Here is a 7672-nt window from a genome sequence, read left to right as displayed (position 1 = left end):
GTCGTAAGCTGCTCCAGTTTGAGTGAAGTAAGACAGTGTCGAATTTAGGTATGTTCCGCTGTAAGCTTATATACATCGCTGACCAAGTTGTGTTCCGACTGATGCTTCCTTTACCTGAGCTGTACATTACTCCACTTTAAATTTCACGTATGTTGAAGATTAACAGCTTTTCCATTACACAGCAAAAAACTAGCTGGATATATTTAGATATAGCAGAGCTTCAGGACTTCATAGTTTCCTAGCTCCTCTTGCCACACGCTTGCGAGGAATTTGTCAGTCTATCGCGACCGAAAAGTAAAACAAAATAATTGCTAGTTTGAGTTTCGCTTGAATTGTAAGCAACGCTTGATTTTTCATCAAGGCTTAATAACTTTACGTCCGTAGATACTGCGCAGTTTTATTCGCGTAAAAATCCAGTAAATTCTCTGTTGTCGATGAATGAGAGCGCTCGCCGATGCGTGTTTTGTACAGTCAGTAAACATGACAAATTGTACTTCCGCCGCACTTTCGTGTGAAAGCGTACATCGAACTCAAACAATAGCTCTATAGTTTTTAAATATGTTTAAGATTGATAAATGTTTGAGAACATATTAAAAGCTAAGCTGGAAATATGTGAATAAAGCAGAAACAATCAGCAAAGTTACGATGACGCTTTCTGTAATCAACTTGGAATAACGATTTCGATTTAGATGATCGAGTTATCAAAACTCCTTGTCTATTTTCATTTTCGCAGTGTAAAACTTCACTATGCTTATGTTGAAGAAACACACATGATGTTAGTAGCCTTTTTTGCATTCGTGAAATTTGTTGTAGCATCTCAGCACAAAAGATAACGAAAGAAATCGTTGTCAAGATTTGTTGACAATTGAAAACACCGACTCGGACTTGAAAGTGCACGAGCTGCATGCACTATGCCAATGAGCTAATTGTACGCGTCAGACTTTCCTTTCAAAAACTTTTGCAAACTCACCAAACAAGCAGAGACAATAAGAAACCATCAAAACAGGTTTTGGTTATGATTAAACATTGTCTGAGAAACTTACAAATTAACTCGATACCAGAGTAGAGAGTTTTCTTGCTATATTCTTAAGCATACACGTAAGCTTAAAACTAGCGTGAGCAGATCTTATTATTCATTCCCAGCGCGAGATTGAAGTCTTGTTTTCGACCCTGAAAAACCCACCTTTTCCGTTAGCTCAGAGCATAAAACTACATGTAAGCGCCCCGGTTCGTATTCCCTGCCTTATTCACTGCCATCGCTGTGAAAAATACGGAACAGAATCTCTCAACTCTCACCATTTGATCACGCAACGTTACAACATCCGCGCGAGAGCCCCTTACATGTGCGTGAATCCGCGCGGATATATGACGTCAGGATGGCGCAATTTGTTCTAAAAATAGAAAAATTGTCCCATGTCATAGGTGCGCGCGAATCCCGAGACTTGCGGTCTCCGTCCCCGATTATGGCTCCTGACAAAGTTTAATGTAAATCGATGTGATAAAAAAAATGAAATTCTCATATCAATATTAGAAAACATGAAACACCAAAGAGAAATTTAAGACAGATGTTGGGCTAAAAGAAAGAGGAGACTTACAACCTGAATTGTGTCTTGGTTAGATTACCGAAGGAAGAGTGTTTTTTTTTTTGATAGAGTGAAGAAACAGGCAAAATATCTGGAAGAGATTTCGTTTCTTTGGCTTCTTAATATGTACATTATGTACACATAATTTACCAGCTCAACAAGCTGAAACAGAAATCAGCAGCCTTGGAACTTTCAGAGATGAGATAATTTTTTTTGTAAAATCCGCCATATTGTACCTAGAGAGTTCCACCACCGTCATTCCATATCAGCCGGTATTTTCAGCCGTGCAAGGAATTCATAATTCTCTCCTCTCTACCCGTCCTGTACAGGCGCCTGACACTATCGCATTCATTGGTACTACGGTGGCTAAAACCGTGGGCCAAACTTTGTCACGCCTTGTGTAAATAGTTCACAACGCCGCCTGCTTCCTTTCGTAAATCCAAGAACCCTTAGTGGTTTGTGTCCTCGAAATAGCCGCTGGTGTGGCTTAAATACAGGCGTTTAGTGTATGTTTGTAAAACTTCCTGAAGAAGTGTGCTACTAGTTTAGTGTTTAATTTTAAATCTCAAAGAAAAGCAAATCAAACTTAAAAAGAAACCAAAGTTTTAATTTAAAAAAAAAAAAGTTGAAAGACTTCTCGGTTTGCTTATACTATAGAGACTAGGCTATGCTACTCAGTTAAATGTACGAGAAGTTATTATTTCAAACAAAAATTGATTGTATTATGTTTAGGATGTCAGCGAATTTCTAATTTTGACTGTTTTCTGGGCAATAGCCGTCCACGTTTACTAAAGAACTTTTGGCATTCCCGACAGCCGATTACACTAGATGCATTTTTTAAAAACCAAATCGAACGAAAACAAATAAATAAGCATAGAAAGCAAAACGTTTACCTACACCAGCTAAAAGCGAGTTATCCCTATTGTATACGGCTTATAATTTCAATCAAAACTGGTTAAAAAAGTGTTGAATAACTTTTAAACCGATACGAATAGCACTCCAGAGAAGACAACGTAATGGTTGTTCCGTGCAATCAAGAAAGATATTGCTACTATTGCGCTCTGATCAATTATTTTTGTAAAGTGAACATAAGTTATAAAAGTTTTAAATAACGCTCACTTTTCACAAATTATAAAAATGACTGAATATTGGACATTTTATCAGATTTTAAGTTTTTCTAATCACACTCTATTTCTTTCTTTAGAAACGAGGGCAAATGGATTGCTCAAATCACCGACAAGAATAAGCGCTCGAGAATCGTTCAAAATCGACCCGCTTTGATTCAATGACTTCACAAGGCCAAAAAAAAATTCGTAGTAGCTCTCTTATAAGACAAAATGTGCAAAATTATAATAAATCATCTTGAACAACTAATTTCGAGAAAGCGTTTACTTTCGTCAAGAGAATGTAAGTTACTTTGCTAATGCTATTAGCATTGATATGATTGCTATTCATCTACTAACTTTCCTTACAGCGTTACAGCGTCTTGCCTTAGAAAACAGGCGTCTTATGTCACGCCGTCAAGTCTTCTTCCGAGAAACGCCTGAAACTCGATGTGCATTTCGTTTGTTTATAGCGGTGAGGTTGTTCGTAATCCAGGTTTAAAAGTTGATGAAGTCTTAAAGTTTTCTTCAATGGGTAAAAGTATTTTCTTTGCTAATATTTAGAGGACTTAGAGCTTGTAAGCCGTCTACAAAACTGGAGAGAAAAAAGAAATGGCTAAAGGTTATAAGACTGAAATCAAAAGTAACATTAATTTTACACAAGCTCGGTCATGCTTTGAACAACCAAGCCTTGGTTAAGTTTTACTGTAGGTAATCATATCGGGAAGTATCCCGTTGGGCACTACAAGAGACAATGATCTAAGTCACTTGCCACTACTATTCAACTGAAGCTAACTAATACACAAATCTCATATGCTATGACCGGATTAGTCAGTACTGCAATATCGGCTGTCACAACGCCCCGGGTATAATAAGTTGTAGATATAGTAGGAGCTGCAGTTCTTAACATGAATGAAGAAATAGTCGCGGCAACAATATCCAAACTGGTAAATGCAGACTTTTCTTGTGACTGTACCCTCAGCCACTGTAGGATGATCACCACTCAACCAAACAGGGTAGAGTGCATCACATCTGTCCATCGGTGGACATGTGGTCACCATTTTTATGCCTGCAGCTCCTTGGAAGCGATACCAGCCATAGAGTGTGTTGTCACATTTGGAGTCTTGTGTTACGTAGTCATGTCTTCTTTCCGCGTCTGTCAGATTTTGGTAGTTCTTACATATGTCAACTAAAAAAAAAAAACAAACAAACAAACAAAGTAATACAAAGTAATACGTAAATAACTCTCCCCTGATCCGTAGAAGTCTCTTTCGTACTGTGTTTTTGGGTGTTACTTGTAGTTTGAATACTGTTATTTTATATATTTTGTGCAATTGTACATCACTTTACTACTTCCGGTTATGCACAAGCATTTCTATGTGATTTGGTCTTCGTTTCCATTTTTCCTGGGAAAAAGGTTGTTAAAAGATCTCGCCACCGAAATACAGCTTCTACAATAGGTATTAATTAGCACCTTCTTGTCTGTTAATTCGAGAAAATCTTCATTTTTACATTTTAAATTTCCAGTTCAAATGTTGTTGGGTAATCTGTAGGTAAGCCGTAGGTGAATAAATTTGTCCTTCAGGGCGATGATATTTATCGGCTCTAAGTGCAAGAGCATCGCAATAGCGCCAGTGTTTCTCCACTAAGGTATGTTTACTCTCTGGCATTGGATAAACCGCTGGAGGAATACCATGTGGGATACTTTAACCAACTATGTAGTGGATTCTAACTTCATATGGGTTATTTATTATTTTTGTCCTGATACATGCCTACTTGTTAAATAAGGTTCTTAAATGTAGCAAACCGTCTTTACATAACGACAAATAAAGTTTTTAACTGTAGGTAATTAAAACAGAATAGAAGATATCCCTACTAATGATAAAACTGTGTTGTACCTTCACAATTAAGACCGTTCTTTACAAATCCATCTTTGCACTGGCAGTTGTACGATCCATCCGTATTCTTGCACTCAGAGTTAACAACAGCATCACATGGGTCGACCTGTGCAGCGCACTCGTCAATGTCTAAAAACAAAGGGATCTAAGTGTTACTATTTCAATGTCACAATGGATGGTTAAGTGTCCCATTATACGAGCATAAAAGGAAATTCTGGTGGAAATAAACTACTTTACACATGAAAAAAGCAAAAAGAAAAAATATATATCAGAACCTCAAGAGAACCTTGTTACGAAGGAAAATAAGTAGAATTGGCGCCTTAAATCCACTCCAAAGTTTTCACGTTTCTAAAATGATTACAGGGCATATAGAAACACCTATAGCAAATACATTTTATTAGAGAAACTTTCAGTGATATCAACCACACAATACTGCCATCTGCCGATCGATTATCGGTATTGCATCTGGTATTACCTCCTGTTATCTACAATGATTATCTCATTCACACTGTTCCAGTAAAGTCTGGCGCGCAACTGCAGTTGAATTCGTTCACTCGTCTAAGTAAAATATTTGTTTTCACTTTCAAATAACTCTTAGCATCATTTTGCCTCCACCTGGCCACAGAAGGTGTAAAATCGGCCCTGAAGTCATACCCATCCGGTCAATTCCCCACATGTCTCCCCTTCACCAGATTGGAGGTTATGACAATGGAGCTACACGCCCTAGGGTGTTTAGCATGTTTAACTTTGGGTCGTGTGTCTGCTCAAAGGCAAACTTTTCCAAGGAAATATTCTATAAAGAAGGAATTAAAACATTTCTGCTGGAAAAGTAAAAAAGATGAAAGTTTCACAGCAACTCGTAAAAAAGGTTTATCTCTTGGTCTCCTCGTGGCAATAATAGTCAAAGACGATTGACTTTCTCTTTGTTTTCCCTTTTCCAGTGGCTGTCAATTTTTAGGAAATACACCTTTTGATTGGCTCCCAATCGTTTGTTAACATTGCTGTTTTATTATTTACACGAACTACTACCTGTTTCACATTGTGTGCCATTAAATCCTGGTGCACAGCTGCAGTTGAATCCGTTTACTCGGTCTGTGCAGTTCCCGTTGTTCTTATAGGGATGACTTGTACAGTCATCGATATCTATTTTAAGAGGATAAGGTATAAACCCTTGTATTTGCTAACAGAGATATCATACCCGATATAAGCCTCCCCCCCCCCCCCGATACGAGCCCATCTAATGTATAAATCAGATAACGTTCTGTTCCTTTCCAGTTGCTCCAGTCACACTAGTGTTTTATAAATGTTTTTGAAACATATTCTCCGTTTATTGTGACGCACAATAAATGTCTTATAAATGTAATGGTTCTAAATGCAATGGTATGTTAGCTTTAATTCGTTGCTCAGATGCATTATATCTCCTCGTTCCGAAACAATATTTCTATTTTGCTTATATGCATCACCCCGGATATAAGCCCCCCCCCCTCCCCCCCCCAGTCTTTAAGTCCACACAAAACTCCTTATGACGTTATATGACCCCAAGGCTTTAATGTGGCATTTTACGGTACACGACAGAACCCACAGCAACAATATCTGCAAAATGACCAAAAATGCATAAGATCGTTTATCGGCCTAAATTTCGCTCCTTAGAGACTTGGATAGGTCAACTGGATAGAATTAGGGAGAAAAAAGAAAGTTTTGGAAAAAAATGTGCTTTTCTTTAATCAAAAATGCATAAGCAAAAATATCTGTGAACATTGCTGTTTTATTATTTACACGAATTATAAGGTTGGTGATGTTATCTGCTACGATTACCTGTTTCACATTGTGTTCCATTAAAGCTTGGTGCGCAGCTGCAGTTGAATCCGTTCACTCGGTCTGAGCAGGTCCCGTTGTTCTTACAGGGATGACTTGCACAATCATCGATATCTGTTTCAAGGTGATAAGGCAGAAAGTTAATAACGGTCACATTCGATAGAACCTGCAACAACCAACAACAAAACTCAATAACAAAACTATGTTTGAATTTAAAAGATACAACACTGCAAACAACTTAGAAAGAGATTCAAAACCGTAGAATATCAATGAAAATTAACTAGTTTTGACTATAGTTACCTGTTTCACATTGTGTGCCATTAAATCCTGGTGCGCAGCTGCAGTTGAATCCGTTCACTCGGTCTATACAGGTCGCGTTGTTCTTACAGGGATGACTTGTACAGTCATCGATATCTGTTGTAAGGGAAAAAGGTAGAAAGATAATAACTGTGAGATGAGAAAATTAGATTATTTAGTATATTTTACCTATTCGGTGTAGATATATTTGTTTTAGTTCATTTTGCATTTCTAAGTTACAGTTTACTATTCCAGTTCATTAACCGTAACAAACACTTGCTATTTTTGTTGTAGATCATAATTGTAATAAGCGCTGAGCTGTAATTACTACCTGTGATAGTCTTTTTGTTGAACTGTTATCTCCCTTTATTGTTTTGAAAGTTAGTAATGTTGAAAACTACAAATTCCATTACAGCTAGCGAGCTTCCTGAAATGTATGAGATTATGTTTAGTTGAGATTTTTTTAAAACTTTTCGTAAACCTTTGGAATTGTGTTTTCGGCTTAAATAGCCGTGCCTTGTAAAATATTCTTTTGTTACGTTCTTGGATTAAAATGATATCGTTGGACCTAAGTGTTGAGTGCTGTTGGCGGTTCTGAAGATATTTCCCTGTAACAGATTCCGGTCCTGATCCTCGCAACCAGAAAGTTTGCACAAGTTTTTACAGAAGTGCTTTCCCAGGCCAAAAATCTATTATCACATATCGGTCATATACAATAGAACTTTGCAGCAGCAAAAATATATGTCTCTGCCCTTTTCAAGCACTTTAAACAATAAAAGCACTGCAAGCGACATAGAAAGAGATTAAAAACTCCTAACATCTGAAGGAAAATAAATTTTGGTTACAGTTACCTGTTTCACATTGTGCCCCATTAAATCCTGGTGCACAGCTGCAGTTGAATCCGTTCACTCCGTCTGTGCAGGTCCCGTTGTTCTTACAGGGATGACTTGCGCAGTCATCGATATCTGTTTTAGAA

The sequence above is a fragment of the Orbicella faveolata genome, unplaced genomic scaffold (assembly GCF_042242905.1).
Source record: "Orbicella faveolata isolate gen_17 unplaced genomic scaffold, um_ofav_v1 contig_34, whole genome shotgun sequence".
Taxonomy (NCBI): domain Eukaryota; kingdom Metazoa; phylum Cnidaria; class Anthozoa; order Scleractinia; family Merulinidae; genus Orbicella; species Orbicella faveolata.
The sequence above is the reverse complement of the archived record's forward strand: the minus strand, read 5'-3'. Positions refer to the sequence as shown.